The sequence below is a fragment of the Dermacentor andersoni genome, chromosome 3 (genome assembly GCF_023375885.2).
Source record: "Dermacentor andersoni chromosome 3, qqDerAnde1_hic_scaffold, whole genome shotgun sequence".
Taxonomy (NCBI): Eukaryota; Metazoa; Arthropoda; class Arachnida; order Ixodida; family Ixodidae; genus Dermacentor; species Dermacentor andersoni.
In genome coordinates this window covers 213,668,578-213,686,772 of record NC_092816.1, presented here as the reverse complement: position 1 = coordinate 213,686,772, position 18,195 = coordinate 213,668,578, and positions in this window count along the sequence as shown.

Sequence of the window (18,195 nt, the reverse complement as noted above, 5' to 3'; positions counted from 1 at the left end):
AGTCAGATCCGGTGTGCCACAAAGCTCTGTATTGGGACGAATTTTATTCCACCACAAACATGGCTCCACACAATAGTTTTGTTTGAAAACATATGTGAGTGCATATGCTTGTATCGGACAGCGAGAATAAGTAAGAGTCGGTAAGCAATGTCAAATACACGCAATCTGGCTTACAAAACAAAAGAAACTGGTCACTATTTAGTAATAGTTTTCTTTTGTGTGAAACTTCACCCTTGAAAAGTTCCTCATGCTACAAAGGTTTATATAGGTAAATATAGAAATATTTGGATACATTTGAGTTATCACCTGGCCCAAGGAACTTCTAGTGGCAGCCTGTCTCTATCTCGCAATTCCTGGCACTCCCCAATATACAGCATGCCTGACTGCTGCATTGGTCAAGTGCTCTGCAGCTGCAGGAAACAGGGATAAGGGTTGATTGCACACTTTATGGCATTTACAGATTTTTAACTTAGTACCATCTCTATACTCTGTCGACACTATGCCACTAGACCATTGCCGTGCTGCAGTCATCATAATATTAATTACTCATCGTATACACAAGCTATACAGCTGGTTAGGCAAAATTTTAAACTCCGCGAGGAAGACGGGACGTGAACTGAAACAGACGCACACAAAGCACAGGCTTCCAACTGGTTTTATTTCGTGAAAGCAGAGAATATATAAGGTACTTCAATATAGCAAAACAAGGAGCAATTGCAAATAATTCGTGCACAAGGCAGTGACGAAAAATAGCAAGGCCATGTATGCATTAAGAGTGCAGGAGAGTCTTAATGTGCCCATCTAAGACTTCAATTCTTTCCTTGAGAATCTCATCTTGCAGTGCAGGAGCTGCGACAGCAAAAGCTGCCTGCCTTATGAGGAACAGAATAAATTCCTTTCGAAGGCAAACTCAAGAACAGAAAGAGAAGTCATCAAGGCATTCCACATCGCTAAAAGGTGTGACAACTAAGTTAGCTCAACTTCTTGATCCCTATCAAGGCAAGAAATAGAATTCTTAGATGGGCACATTGGGACTCTACTGCGCTCTTAATGCACAGGTGGCCTTGCTATCTTTTGTCACTTCCTCGTGCACAATTTCTTTGCGAATGTTCTTTCTTTTGCCATTTTGAAGAACCTTATAAACTCTCTGCCTTCACCAAACAAAGCCAGTCGGAAGTCTACACTTTGTGCATGCATCTATGTTTTTTGTTCATGTCCTGTCTTCCTCGCACAGTTTAAAATTTTGCTGAAGCTACGAGCTGACTAGCCCAACAACATGCCTTACTTCAGTGTACAGCTGGGCTTGTTGGTAAAGCTACACAATGCCAGCTCAAGTGTGTCTGCTCTTCCGTGTTCTCATGGTGTGGCTCAGCCTTGAGTGCGTGTGTAGTTTCAATACTGGCTACTATATTTTAACTACTAATATAATTTCTGTCTCCAACTTCCAGCCAGACAGAGTACCTCATACTACATTCTGAACATTGCTGCAGTCTAGCAGGATTTCTGTCTAATGCACTGGCCTCTAACACCAAATGCCTGAGAAATTAAAAAAAATTATGTAGATTCCAAACACAGTGGGGCTTTGTGCTACAGGAGGCATATTGCAGGTAAATGGCTATGTAGCGTTGGTTCGGGTTCTTCTAAACATTGCAGTGTTGACAAATATGTTTTTGTATGGCGAGTGATTGCATATAGGGTACAAGGTTTGTGAGGAGAGTACGAATGCAAAGGCATGGTTTCTTTGCCTCTTTCCTAACACTTTGTGGTGGCTGCTGTTTTGACGAGTGGAAAACTTGGCTTATGCAGTATGCGCAAATGGGCACGTGCCTATTCTAGGCCCATCTCGTAGAACGGGTATGTGTCGCTGCGACACAAGTATACAAGCCTTACATGTAGTATGAAGATAAGTGTCATATGTCTCTGTGCATACACCTATTGCGAACGTTCTTCACTAAACAAGCACATGTCACCTTCATCCTCACTGCACAGAGAAGAGCTACAGGTGATAAGGTGGCTTCCCTGCATAGCATGTTTGTGACATCTGCTGCTGCTCGCCTACCAAGGCAAATAAGCTTTCCATCATTTGGATTGCAACCATGCATTAAACATGAATGTTTCGTAGATTCGATTAACCACTTTACATAGATATTGACATGTACGTTAAATATACATGATTCCTTTTTGTACTCCAGTGAAGAAACATTACCGCATAAAGGTACTACTTTGTTGCAGAGTGTCCATGTTGTGCTAGCTGCTACAGTGAGGGGGACTTAGAAATGTGAGCGAATCCGAAAGGTGGTGCATTCTAACAAAGCACGTCGAAGTCCAGTCACAAAGGAAGAATGGGAGTGACTGACATGCTCTCAGTTTGATAAGCAACTTGTATATGCACACATGCTCTGACACGTATTATGCATTGTAATACACGTGCCACTATCCCATACACACAGCTATGCATTGGCGAGCAAGAAGTATGTGCTGTTAAGAACGGCCCGCTGAGGTGCAAGTTTTGCCAGCCAGTTGCGACAGCGGCGTCAACTTTTCCTGGAACGCCACCACAACCCTCTAGCCACACGGCGTCAATAAGTCTACTGTGTCCGCAGGACAATGCGCCACCTCCGCGACTCTGCATCGCGGGATTGCCGAGATGAGTTAGACGAACCAGGCTTTGTGACTAAACACGCCACTGCCGACCCGGTCTGCCGTGAGCAAGGGAGGTCCCGACGGAACGTCTTCGGAGGCCCCTTCCCACGCGCCTTTCAAGACGCAAGACAATGGAGCACTGGCGGCCGTGCTGCGGGGGTCAGCTCGAGTAATAAGATACGCCTTTCATGACGTAAACCCCGAGTTCTGTGAAGACCGTCTGGCGTCGGTGGGGACCGTGAACCTGTGCGGAAGTGTGTGTGTGTGTCCTTCCCGCAGAGAGGCGGCTCGTCTACGGTGCCTGGTCGAACGTTTCCGACACCTTAGGATCGAGGGAGGACCGAGTGTTTATAAACCGCTGTTGTGCGGCTCCTCAGGGTACTCTCTCTCGCAGTCATGCTAGACTGATGAACTGCAACGTCCTTATGTAGATACTGTAAATAAACTCATATTCCTCGTTCTCGATCAGAAGCAGTCCTTCCCTTCAACAACGTCCTCAGCGTGGATAAGTTGGACGACGATATGGGCCAGCTACCATCTAATTCATGCCCGACTCTAATCTTGACAACTGGCTACAAACGGGGGGATTGACCTCCCAATTCTCACAGTGCACGGCATTGGTCAAATGGTTAGAGCGTCAGGTTGTTATGCTGGGAGACAGGTTCGGGCTCACTGTAACATATTTTTGTTTTCAATGCAGAAGACCGAAACGAGTCGGGACGTAAAATTGCCTACTGCAAAGTGCTTGGTATGAAGAAATAATTCTTTGCATTAAGAATGCCCAAATCTAGAACATGCAAGTGTGCATTCCCACATACCTGAAATGTTTTGACGTGCAGCACACTGCAAGTGCAGTGCCTTTGCCACAAGGTTGACATGTATACCAGTAAAGAGCGTAGCAACAATGGTAGCTTATCCGCATAACCAAGGTGCATTGCGGTGCAGCACATTGCAACAGTTGTGGCTTCCACACAAAGCTAATGTGCGTAATGCTGCAGCATGATGGAGCATGTTTTTAACAGACACAACATACAGGCTCTTTACATGCACTTCAATGATTTTATGAGCAGCTGAAGTGGTTGTGAATGTGTGAAAGTGGTTGTGAACTTTTCAGACTGCAGAATGCCCATTTCTACATTATACTAGGGCAAATAAGTAGCTTTTTATTCTCAATGCCTTTTAAACAGTGTGGTGTTATCGTGACCACAGTATATTAAAGAAAATATGGAAACCTAATATAATGCAACTCAACTCAATGAGTGTTGCTTCTATTATCACTACAAATCATGACAAGAAGCTTGGAGAACTGTCTCCTACTGAGTGCATATAAAAAGCATTTCGAAATGGTGGGCTCAAAACACTAAAACTTCAGTCACAGGCTGCATTCTCAGTCTTCGCCAAAATATAGGTCATGACCCTGAGACAGCGTGCATCAGATTCAGCTTGCAGTTGTGAAGTGGCTTGGGAAGTTCACAAATAGATATGAAATTATTTTAAAATTCAGGCTATAGTTCGTATGTGCAGTTGTGCCTGCTCATAGCACAACTGGCGCTCTATAGCATACTTGTGATAAAAACAGTTCCCCAACAGAAAGGCACTCCTTTTTGTGCAACTTCCGTGACTGTCTATTAGAGAGTCACGAGAGCACGAAAAAGGTTTGAGACTTTCTCGAGGCAAAGTTTAGCATGGAGCCAGTTTGGCCACAAGGAAGTTATTCCTACCCACACATGCCTGTTGTCTTTTGTTTCTTTTTCACTTTGTTTCAAGTCCACCTAAATTATTGCCGTCATGACAGCCGTCACATAATATGGTAGCACAATCTTTGTATTAATCATTCGAGCATTCAAATCTAAAAGTTTGCTGCAGTGTAAAAGGACAGGAGGACAAGGGAAGAGAGGAGAAGTATCACATTGTAACTTTAGTGGGCTGCAGTGTAACAGAAATGGGCAAGCACTAATTGAGCGATAAGGCCACTGGACACAGGAAAAGCAGATTTAGTTGAAACACAGCAGCCTGTAAGGAAGAGACGGAACATTAATTCTTTGTGAAGCTTAGTCTGCATCACTGTTTTATAAACCATCGGTGATCATGAACATGCCAGAGGTGAAGCATACTGTTACGGGGATGTTGGTAGCATAGAAAGACTGTATTTACAATATATATACAAGATGAGTCAGAGTAGTTAAGATGGCTGACCACCAACAGCACGGAGCAGCCAGCGTCCTGCCGTTTTCTTCCTCTCTTTTTTCATCCTTCCGTAACAGGACCCCCGGGTGGTGAAGCGCCGTCTCGCCTCATGGTAGGCAAAGAATCGTGATTGAAGTATGGCTTCAGCCGCGAAACATGCACGACGTCAACAGGCATCATACTTGGGGATGCATCAAACTGAAACAGCGAAATCTCGTAATTTACGTCGTTAGCTTGACTTAGGACTTCATAAGGCCCTGTGTAGCGAGAGAGAAGCTTCTGAGAGAGGCCAACCCGAAAACATGGTGACCAAAGGAGCATCGAAGCACCTGGCGCGAACTTAACATCGCGATGGCATCGGTCATAACTCTTTTTGTATATGCTGCGGGGCTAATAAACGAGATCAGGTGACTTGACGGGCCATGTGAGCGCGATCGATGACTTCACGAGCATACTCAGTCGCAACGCGTGGCACAGAAGGGAGGATGGTGTCAAAGGGCAAAGTGGGGTCGCGAACATACAAAAGATAAAAGGGTGAATATCCTGCAGTGCCACGTCGGGGCGAGTGATACACGAGCGGCACATAGTCCAGCGTGGCGTCCCAGTCGCGGTGATCGTTGGAGACCTACATCGACAGCATCTCTGTGATTGTTTGGTTGAGACATTCCATAAGACCGTTTGTTTGTGGGTGGTAGGTGGTGGACAGCTTGGTGCTCAGTGGCACAAGATCGGACGAGGTCGTCAACAACTCGAGACAAGAATGTGCAGCTGCGGTCTGTAATAACTGTCGAGGTGCATCGTGGTGGAGAATGACGTCGTGGAGGAGAAACTCGACGACGTCTGTTGCACAACTAGTCGGCAACGCCCCTGTTATCGCATAGCATGTCGTGTAATCAGTAGTGACGGCAATCGACTTGTTAACTCTAGTCGTCGTCGGAAAATTGCCAGGCAAGTCAAGGCCTAAGCGAGAGAACCGCTCAGAGGGAACTTTAATATAATGTAGTCGTCCGACAGGTGCCAGGGGAGGTTTCTTCCCGCGCTGACACAATTCGCAAGTTGCGACATAACAGTACACAAAGCAGTAGAGACCCGGCCAGAAGAACCGACATCGTACGTGATCGTATGTACGCAAAACTCCAAGGTGTCCCGCCGTTGGTGCATCGTGAAGTTGTTCAAGAGCAACGGATTGCAGATGACGAGGAAGAACAAGGAGCAACTCAGGGCCATCAGCGTTGATATTGCGGTGGTAGAGGATGCCATTGTGCGGCACAAACATGCAGCATGTGCCGTCAGTGCTACCGGAGTAATTGCACTCCGGTGATGAAGGACTCATCGCGTTGTTCGACGCGCATGTCAGTCATGTCCGTGAAAGCCATCACGCAGGTCACCGGCTCATGCTCAGAAGGATCAAGTGGATCCACGGGATGACGAGATGCAGTCAGTGTCCTTGTGGAGGCATCCAGTCTTGTAATTGACAATAAATGAAAATTTCTGGAGCCACAAAGCCCAGCGACCAAGCCGTCCTGTCGGGTCCTGGAGGGAAGACAGCCGGCAGAGTGCGTAGTGGTCTGTAACGACCGAAAATATACGGCCGCACAAATATGGCCGGAACTTGACGACAGCCCAAACTAAAGCGAAGCACTCCCACTCGGTGATGGGGTTATTTCTCTCGGCAGGTGACAGCAGGCGGCTGGCGTAAGCTATCACGCACTCGGTACCATTCTGTTATTGGGCGAGAACAGCGCCGATGCCCTGGCCGCTTGCGTCGCTGTGGACTTCGGTCGGTGCAGATGGATCAAAGTGGGCAAGTATGGGAGGGGTGGTCAGAAACCTGATGAGAGTGGCAAACGTGTGAGCCTGCTCTGGGCCCCATGAGAATGGCGTGTGCTTTAGAAGATCTGTCAAAGGCCGAGCAATGTTGGCAAAGTTTTCGTTGAAACGGTGAAAGTAAGAACACAGGCCGACGAAGCAGCGCACGTCAGAAGCAGAATGTGGCACAGGGAAACTGCGTATGGCACGAACTTTTTCCGAATCTGGTTGGACACAGGATGCGTCAATGAGGTGTCCGAACACGGTAATCTCGCAGCGCCCAAACTGACACTTCGTGGAATTCAGTTGGAGGACGGCTTTTCAGAAGACCGCAATAATGGCAGCGAGTCGGGTAAGGCGGCTGCCGAACATGGGATAAAAAACAACAGCTTTGTCAAGGTAACAAAGACAGGTGGTCCATTTGTAGCCTCGCAGAAGAGAGTCCATCACACGTTCAAATGTCGCAGGAGCATTGCATAGGCCAAAGGGCATGACTTTGAACTGATATAAGCCATGCGGCATGATGAAGGCTGTCTTCTCCAACCATTTCATCAACTGAAATCTGCCAGTAGCTGGATCGAAGATCGATGGACGATAAGTATGTAGCTCTGTGCAAGCAGCCCAAGGCGTCATCGATGCATGGTAGTGGGTAGACGTCTTTGCGTGATCTCATTTAAGTGGCAATAATCGAGGCAAAAATGCCAGGCACCATCTTTTTTTTTTCACACGGACAACAGGTGAAGCCCAAGGGCTGGCTGATGGCTCGATGACCCCTTTGCGGAGCGTTTTGCGCACCTCTGATTGGATGACTCGACGTTCAGCATGCGATGCACCATAGGGACGCCGACAAATAGGATTTGTGTCTCCAGTGTTTATATGGTAGTGAACAACAGATGTTCGGCCTAAACGCCTGTCGTCGAAATCAAAGATGCCACTGTACGATTCAAGCAGGAGACGTATGTCCCTGGTCTGTGCAGAGGTGAGGTTAAGTGCAGTCATTTTTACAAAGTCATCCGTTAAGGAATCAGAGCTGGGAGCTGCAATTGGCACTAATAAACCACTCTCACATTTCAGACTCTCAATATCAAATTCAGAACCACTAGAAACGCAGTCCAAGAACATGCTGGCCGGAATCACTTGAGGGCACAGGCTCAAATTCAGAAGCGGTAAAACGACGTATTTATTAGTAATCGTGACCGGTTCATAGCACATCGATGATGGGGCGAAGCACATATTCACCATCAGGAACCTGTGGCTGGGTGGTCAAAGTGACGTAAGTAACTGCCTCGGGTGACAGAGCACAAGTGCGGTGGGGCGGTGCTCGGAGCATCAGCGAGTTGAGGCATTTCTAACTGAAGAACGCCGGTCGCGCAGTCGATGAGAGCAGAATGAGTAGATAAAAAATCAAATCCATAGATAACGTTGTGAGGGAAGATGTTGATCACAGCAAAGAGAACAGAAGTAGAGCGGCCAGCTGTGCTTGCAGTACACATTCCAAGAACAACCAGCATGCCACCGTCAGCCATATGAAGCACTCGAGCAGCTGCTCGGGTGAGGACCTTCTTTAAACGTCTACACAGGCTAGTACTCACCACAGATATGTGGGCTCCACTGTCGATGAGTGCTTGAACAGCTATGCTGTCTATTTTAACGCCAATTACACTTCTCCTTGTGTGCATAGACAGAGGATTTGCTGCAGCATTAGGCAATGCAGCACCACCTCCGAGAGCTGCATTTCTTAGTTTTACGAACGGGTGCGGCCAAACGCCACAGGGGACGAAAGGCGACGTGTTTGCGGTGAACGAGACTGGTGTCCGTGCGGCAATGGTGAGCGACTGTACCACATGTTCCTAGCAGAGTTGGCGCTGTTAGATTCGGCGGTGGGCGAAACATTGCGGGCATTCTCATCACAACGGCTCAGGTTGGTTGGCATGCGAAGTGTTAAGGGCCACGAGTTGTGACAGTATCAGGCGACATGACCAATGCGGCAGCAGGTGAAACATATCGGCTGGTCGTCCGCAGTTCTCTACTCAGTCGGGTTGCGATAACGCGGAGAGAAGCGTCGGGGTGGAGCAAAAATAGTAGAAGGGCGTTTGTTAGCTCTGGGATTGGCAAGAGCACAGACAGAACGTAAGCCAATGTTTTCAAGTTCCTGGTGAATGATGGCTTGTAAGAAGGGGGCTGAAAATGTTGTAGCATCAGGGATAGGCAAACAGAAATGCAGGCGCCATCGCATCCAGTTCACGTCAACGATTCGCACCACATCCTCCGATGGCGACGCATGCTGCTGTGTGGGTTGATCTTCACACGTTGGCGTTGCAGCAGTAGTGGGAAGTCTGGCGAATGGTTGCAAGATGCATCGGCTTTTGGCGTGCTGGAATTGTTGGCACTCTTTAAAGATAACATCAACTGTAGAGCAGCTTTTGCACATGAGCAGATTAAAGGCGTCGTCAGCAACCCTTAAGCACATGCCCGACCTTCTCAGCTTCCGTCATGTCGTGATCGGGTTTGCTTTACGACAAAGTGCCAGTATGTCTTGGATGTACAAGAGATAGGACTCCGTGGGAGATTGGGTACAGGAGGCCTATTCCTGTTTTGCGTCAATTTTACGGCCGGCTGGTTTGCCAAACAACTCTGTCAACTTCTCTTTGCATTGGTCCCAGCTGGTTAGCTCCTTTTCGTGGTTTTCATACCACACCTTTGCTGTGCCTCTTAGGTAGAACAACAGGTTAACTAGCACACGCGTGGGGTCCCATCTGTTGATTCCACTCACACGTTCGTACATAGCCACCCACTTTTCAACATCGGTGCCATTGGTCCCACAGAAAGTTCCAGGATCCTTGGGTTGCGCAACCACAACCTTGGCTATGCCCGATGACAAGGTACAGCAAGATGCTACTTTACCCCCAGATGTCACCTCTTATGACATTTCAAGGCAGCGAGACTGAGACTGCACTGTATTAAGCGGCACTGACAACCATGATGTAGAGGATTGACTTTCCCCCTATGTACAACACATCAGCAGAATAAGAACGAGGAAATGCCCCACACAGGTGCATGGCACTAATTTGGACGCACTACCTGCTGTGTGCGAGAGAGAATGAGGAAGAATGAGCTTCCCGTTACTCCTGAGCACCTACCTACAACTGGTCTTATGGGCACAGCATTGAAGCTGCGATTGAGGTAATGCCTAACACCACATGAAATACAAAGCACACTACGTCAACACAGAGAAACCAAAACAACTGCACACACTTCTCACCGAAATAGACACAACACCTGCTTTGTTGCATCTGAGCTGAAACGGGTGAATCCCAAACTCTGTGTCACATAACATCTGAAAAAATTAGCTGCTATGAGAGAACCAATGAGATTAATCTGGCGCGCTATGCATGCATCTTTAGCCTAATGGGTAAAGAATTGGGCTGCTGCACTAAGGACCCAGATTAACGACCCACCATCAGGCACGTTACTAACTATTATTGAGCCTATCTGACTGGATGTACGAAGAAGCCAGGAGACAGCTCATGATAATGCTTTGCATAAGAGACAACGAAGCTGAACCCACGTTTTCTGCCTTGTGCTTGCAATGCTCTACCAAGTGAGCTTCAACGGCAGTTGTCCCAATGTCAATTTTCTTGGATAGCTGCGCATATGTACTAAGCAAAGCCGTGGGTGTGCTAGGCAGCAGCACTCACAGTTATGATGGCAGACGTGTAGTATCCTTTAAAACACCCACATTACAAAGCACAGGATCTTAGAAGCTAGCAACGGGCTAATAAACACTCGTTTTATACCATGAGGCACCAAGGCAGCCAAAATCAAAACATTTTTATTTTATGACCGAGAAAAATCAGCGGAATCACGCAGCTCAATTTTTTGTTTATAACAAGCATGGGATGGCAACGGACAATGAAGCAACAGTGACTATATTGTCACGTGGAGTGACGTGTGAAGAACCCAGTAGCAATACTGTGAAAGACGAAACTAACTTTTATTGGGCGAACCTGTTCCCACAAGAATAGGCTACACTTATAGCTCAAAGATAGCGGCGAACACGGTCGGTGATCGTCGAAAATCTGATCAACGGGTCAAGCGCGTCGGCTTTTATAGATGAGTCATCGAATGTTCCAGACTAATCGTCGGGACGCGCGTGTCTTCCACAAAGTTCTACACCATTCGCGTCACGCGATGAAATCAGATAACACAAGGTTCGGCGACAACAGACAGTGGATAGAAGCACCGATAACTTTCCAGAAACTTCGGACACATGCAGGTGTGTCCCGCGCTCTGCGATAACGTTTGTTAGGCGGCGAAACGTGGTCGCCCGGTAAAGATAAGTACACGTGTCAATATAGTCAATCATTGGAAGCTCACACTATAATGCTTTCTCTACAATTTATTGTCTCAGGACATCTGGCAGCAAATCTTCTGGATTCTTCTTCTACTATGTCTTTTGCAACTGAAATTTTAAATGTGTGTAATACTTCATGGTAACTTAGAAGACTTAAATGGTTAAGCATCTCCACACCTTAAATTTGTGGACCAAGTTTCTCACCTTTCTAGAACAATCGCTCTGGTGTCATACATCACTCAAAGCACTTCTAAATAAATCTACCTTTAGATGAGCAGTATCTGCTTTAGACGCAGTAGCATACCCTTTTAGCAAATGGATATACATACCACGCTCAGACTACGCACATGATCTATGAACGAAAGGAACGGACAAGCTTGGTGAGCCGATTCCTACTCATATATGTTTAATTTTGAAAGTTCCCGTAAAGGTGGTAGTAGCAGCAGCAGTAAATTGGGTTCCTTTACACTTTAGCACAAGAAAACGGCCACCACATCACATTTCAGTGGATTCCCAGTCACTGTGGTATACAGGGCAACGAACTGGCCGACGCCGAAGCGAAGAAAGCACTCGAAGAACGAGAGTCACTGCTTTCAATTCCTTTTTCAAGAGCGGACGCCAACTGTCTCCTCTCCAGTGTCATCCGAAAATTGACAGCACAGCACTGGGACAATCCGGATAATCGCCACAGACGACTCCAAAGATTGGACCCTGCCATGAATTTTAGGCTACCACCGAAAATTCATCGAAGCGGTGCCAGTCTTCTGCACAGACTAAGGCTGGGGGTAGCGTTTACGCGCGGATACGTGCACCTCATGCGACGCACCGAGTCTCCACACTCTGAGGTGTGCAATGTGCCTGAGACTATAGGTCATGTGCTTTGTGACTGCCTTAAGTACGTGGAAGAGCGTGAAAGGTTGCACAACGACCTTACGCGTCTCGACAGCGCACCGTTGTCGGAGGACGTTATTTTAGGCCCTTGGCCAGATGCTCGATCAAGTTTCAAGGCCATTCAGGCATTACTGAACTTTTTAAAAACTACGGGCTTGGATTGCAGACTTTGAGCATGCCAAATTGCTTGCGATATGTTCTACATCTTCATTCTATCGTCATGGTCACCCATCATGCACCTCTTCTCTCTTTCCTTCCCTCTTCCCCTTCCCCCAATGCCGAGTAGCTGGCTAGAGGAATATACCTCAGGCCGACCTCTCAGCATATCGTATCATTAAACTTCTCTCTCTCTCTCTTGTATGATTTAACTCCACGGCTCGCAAAGGTGGTACTAAGGAGCTTTAAGTGAAATACGCTTTCGTTATCTCACTGCAACGAAGGAAAGCCTTTGACGCCCCTACCGCGGTCAGTGCGAGCACTGAGAAAGGTAATTAAATGCAGCTATGCGCTGCATGGGTAAATAAGAGGGGCATAGCGTAGTCATCCTATAGAAATGGAGAAAAATAGACTTAAGAACGCGATAAGTATCACAGGACGACATCCACACTAGTTGAGTGCATACATTGCTGGCGCGTGGAAGCTGTCGCTGTTTTTTTAAATCGGTGCAACGCATAGGAGCTGCAGTAGTAATTGTTGAAGGCACGAACGAATAAATTATCCTGCGATCACTGCGGAACCTGCGACAACCGTTTCGTGTTCCTTCGAATTTCGATATCACAACTCGAATGCGCAACCGGTTTTTTACGCGTCAGCAAGAGTACGGGTAATCGCACGACACTTACCGTTGCTCCAAGTACGTCGCGGTAGCACCAGCAGCTGGGCAACAAATGTCATCAAGCCCTGGCCCACCGCAGTGTCCGCAACTTGAAGCTTCTAAGCATTCGCCAAAAACAAAAAGCGGGCCACAACATGCATACGGTACGCGCGCGAACGAGACGTGAGCCATGCCGTCTGAATTCGAGAGTAGTTATTTCATAAAAGCAGAAACAAACAACAATGTGACGTCACATCCGGTAAAGTCAACTCTTCCTCCTTTCTCACCTTCTCTCAGCTAACGCATGCGCAGCGACCACAGAGCCCTCGGGGGCGACGTTAAGGTCTAGAGGCGCTATCAAGCTTTGGATATGGATTCATGATCCCCTAGTAGACGACAGAAGTCACTACAACCTTGCAGCTGCTGATGATGATACCACACATACGTATTGCTGTCTCTTGGTGGTGCAAGTTACCAGGGTGTAGTTTTACTACATTTTCATTTTTTTCACAAATAAAATTATTTCTGTAAAATTTCAAGCAAGATTCGTAAATCGTAAGACTGCTCGAAATTCGTACATTTTATAGAAAATTCGAAAAAGCTGGCAGGAATGAGCAGCTAGCACATGGGCACTATGCAACATTTTACTGTAATCTTCCTTCACTGGAGTACAAAAAGAAATGCAGATCGAACAAACATGTTAGAATCTATGTAAAGCGCTTAATCAGAACCTATGAAACATGCATGTCTAATGCATTGTTGCAATCCAAATAATGGAAAGCATGTTTGCCTTGGCGAGCTAGCAGTAGCAGATGTCGCAAGTATGTTATGTAGGAAAGCCATCTCACCGCCTGTAGATGTCTGTGCAGTGAGGATGGTGATATGTGCTTGTTGAGTTGAGAATATTGACAAGAAGTGTATGCACAGAGACGTACGACACTTATAATACTACATATAAGGCTTGTATACTTCTTGTGTCGCAGTGACACATACCCACTCTAGGAGGTGGGCCAGGAATAGGCGCACACCCATATACGCATATCGCATAAGCCAGGTTTTGCACTCGGCAAAGCAGCAGCCACCACAAAGTAGGTGGGAAGAGGCAAAGAAACCTTCGTATTATGACCATGCCTTTGCCTTCGTACTCTCCTCACAAAGCTTGCATCATACATGGAATCACTCACCATACTCCAAGGAAAAATTGATTCTAAAGAAACAATAGAATACGACGAAAAAGGCCAAATACACAGCTTTATTGCTAAGGAATTAGATTAGAATAAACATGGAACATTCTAGAATGCTAATTAAGAAGTTCAGCTAACAGTACTTTCAGAAAGTGGAACATTAATTCTGTGTGGATGAAAAACCTCAAACAATTTTTCACATGGGAGGCGATTAGCTACACACTCAGTTTTTAAGAATCGGTGCCATCACAAAAAGATCCATAACGAGACCTTTAAAAACACCTCCCATCTCAGCTCCTACAAAGGTAACTTCCGCACACCAAGCTGCATGCATTATTGTACACTTTATTGATATGCTAGATCACTTCGTGGAAAGCATTGTTAGATGTTTTCAAAGAGGCTCAGACACTACAAAAACACCGCAGTGTCACAGCGTCACAGCTGCTGCTAAGTTAGGAATTCGGAGGTGGAGGGACAAGAAAAAAGCGACACAGTATTGGTTTAAAAAATGGTGTGCAAGTAACATTCACTAAACAACACATGCTTTTCCTGCACATTCAAGGCATCATAATTTTTGCACAGCTGAAGTGAAAAGGTGATTAAGCATGCTTAGGTGCAATAAAATGGTGCCGGCTTGAGCAGTGCATGCAGAATATGCCAGCTAACACGAAGAAAGTAAAAAAGTGTAGCCTTCAGTTAAGCAACAAAACCTGTCCCAAAGCACCTTGCCAAAGAAGCTCATGCAGCCCAATTTGTATTTTGGTCATTGTAGGGGCTGGCTGGCTGGATCACTGGTCTAATGGTTGGTTGGATCACTAGTCTAGTCACTGGCTGGATCACTTGTCTAGTCGCCAGCTGGATCACTTGTCTAATCGCCGGCCAGATCACTTGTCTAGTCGCCGGCCGGATCACTAGTCTAGTCGCCGGCCGGATCACTTGTATAGTCGCCGGCCGGATCACTTGTCTAGTCACCGGCCGGATCACTTGTCTAGTCGCCGGCCGGATCACTTGTCTAGTCGCCGGCCGGATCACTTGCCTAGTTGCCGGCCGGATCACTTATCTAGTCGCCGGCCGGATCACTAGTCTAGTCACCGGCCGGATCACTAGTCTAGTCGCCGGCCGGATCATTTCTCTAGTCGCCGGACGGATCACTTGTCTAGTCGCCGGCTGGATCACTTGTATTGTCTCCGGCTGGATCACTTGTCTAGTCGCCGGCTGGATCACTTGTCTAGTCGCCGGCTGGATCACTTGTCTAGTCGCCGGCTGGATCACTTGTCTAGTCGCCGGCTGGATCACTTGTCTAGTCACCGGCTGGATCACTTGTCTAGTCGCCGGCTGGATCACTTATCTAGTCGCCGGCTGGATCACTTGTCTAGTCGCCGGCTGGATCACTTGTCTAGTCGCCGGCTGGATCACTTGTATAGTCTCCGGCTGGATCACTTGTCTAGTCGCCGGCTGGATCACTTGTCTAGTCGCCGGCTGGATCACTTGTCTAGTCGCCGGCTGGATCACTTGTGTAGTCGCCGGCTTGATCACTTGTCTAGTCGCCGGCTGGATCACTTGTCTAGTTGCTGGCCGGATCACTTGTCTAGGTTGGATCACTGGCTCGCTGGCACGAGGGACAGATGGCTGGCTGCAACGGCAAAAGCAAAAAAAAGAATTGTTGCAGTTCCTATTGTTGTAAACACAAGAAGCTTAGGCATTTATTAACAGGATAATCTAAAAGATTCTCACAAAAAAATAAAGAATAACGTGGGTTTTGTGTTTCCGTAATAGAGCACATGGATAAAACTTCCCATGGCATCGACAGGATGATGAGGTTTAATGTCGCACAGCAACATACACAATTATGAGGGATGCCACAGTAGGCTCCAGATTACTTTTAGTCACCTTGATTTCTTGCACAGGTATCCGATGCTCGGGTATACAGTTTGGTTTTCTGCTCCCAATGGAATAAAATAAAACTGCTATGAGGAGAAACTCATAACAATAACTTCTCTATGCTTAAGCTCAAAGAGACGCTAAAAAGAAACACCCAATTAGCTTGAACTGATCGATAACTCTAATAACTCTGTTAGTTTTGCAGTAAGAAGTTGATTAGAACATAAGATGAATGCGAAAGATCAATCTTTAAAAATTTTATGCTGCAACTGCCAGCTCCGCTACATTATGTTGACATCGTATTTGTGCCATTGTAGCCCAGTAAAATGTCCTCAAGTCCTCAAATGTTCAGTCTTAGGCTTTCTTAAACTAAAGTGCTGTCCACCTTTACCAACAAAATTTGGTTAGGCAAAAGCAAATGCTGGAAGCTTATGATGGTATTGCCTCCTGTCTCATTCTTGTGCTTTTTCTAGTTTACCAAGCATTTTCCCTTGGCGTGAGCAGCCTTTTTGGGTGTTCTAAATGGATACCTTACTAGCACACCTTAAATTTTTTTCTTTTTGGTGCTGAGCTACAACACCAAGTGCACATTTGTGTGCTTGCGGTTCTGGCTTGAACTGCTGCGAAGACTCAGTAAATCTTACCAATAACACCAAATTTTGAACTTCTGCAATATTATTGACACTGACAAAATAAATAACATAGGTTTCTGTAAAAATTATGAACAAAAATGCTCCCAGTTGCCTTTACTGATGCACATCTTGCGGGGGCATGGCCAAGCCAGTCTCTGGTTGCGCTTTCCACTACAAAATTGTCACATTTATCGGTGAAATTTACTGCATCTGTAATTAGAAAGCATGGACAAAACACAAAGTACCACAAGCTTACCTGTTGTGCATTAGTAAGCTTCACAAGATTAGCAATTCTTAAAATGCCAAAACTTAAGTTTTGTCACAGTGTTTTGTTGAAATGCGTGCACAACAAGTATTCATGAATACTCTGACTGCGCTTATGTAAGGTCATATTTGTTACATACCAACAATGCACTTGGAGAGGAGCAGGCAGTCAAAGTCATTCTTCCCCTTTCGTTTATTCCATGAGAATGTTGATGCAAGTTTGTCAGAAAGCACACTTCTTAAAACCCTGCGAGTGCAAGACTCCGGGTTTGAACCCCCTATGTTTGCAAGCTGGTGAACATGCAGAATTGAATTGCTAAAAATCAAATGCATGAAAGTTTTGATGCATGATAAAGTGTACTTTTCCTATAAGCTTCACCCTAACAAGCTTAAGAAATTCAGCTACCGTTTTCAAAAGTTCGAGAAAGCAATATCTGGAATACACGGATATATTCAGGCAAGTTTAATTAATCATGAGGAAACAAAAGCTAGCCCTGAATTACTGCACTATCGCCAAACTTTGCGTTTTATCTGGGATGTAAAATTGGCCGAAAAAGTACAGTATTGAAAGTGACATCTTTAGTGTTACTCCAAGGGCCATATAAGTAAACACGCACAAATTTCACACTAGAAACAGCAAATTTGTTTGAATAGCTTCTACATGCAGTTAGATGTTTATCAGTATTGTTTTCATCTGTTTATAATACATGTCCTTTCTCTCTCTCTCATCTGCTTAGACCAGCAAAAATTACTAGACTTCTTATCTTATCCTTGCACAAAGATTCATAATGGGTGTCCACAAACTATCCGCTAGTTTTATATTGGGCCAGAAACTCTGGAATAAGAAAATGTTTATGTTGTCTTATTAAGTCATGCATACGCCGTTTTTCGGATGTTAGCTATGCTCCTTTGGAAATTTCTTTCAGCACAACCGTATGCTTCGTATGTCATGCATGTATCTGAGCTTCATCATAGCCGATAGAAAGTTGCCCTGCAAGAAAAGGTTTCAGTTTTCGAGTCCTGGAAGTGTGGCCCACCTGGGTAGAGTGCTACATGTCGTGCTCCAAGTTTAGATTTCATAAATAATGTAAAATCACTGTCGTAGCCTATTACAATCAGGTTTCTTCATGGCAAGAAGGTGATATCAGCAGAGATGTGCCAGCAGGCACATAAAGTGTCTGGGTTTTATAGGCAGTGGTGTGGAAATATAGCAGTTGGCTAATACAATGCGCATGATGACAATGCTGACTGGCTCATTACAGAGATACTTACAAAAGCCTCTGATAAACAGAAAAAAAGAAGTTGATTCTCAATTTCCAAAATTTCCGGTTTCCAGATATCAGTCACTTTCTGTCAGCTAAGACTCGAATGATATCTTGTGTGCAGTCTCCGGCAGCAGAATAGCAGGACTCTAGCATAATATAGCCTAATTGGTGCTGTGTTATGTCTAATTCCTGCAAAACTATGGCTCACGTCTGGTAGAATAGCCTATGCATCACTGTATCTGGCTATATAAACATTTTAATTAGATTAGGA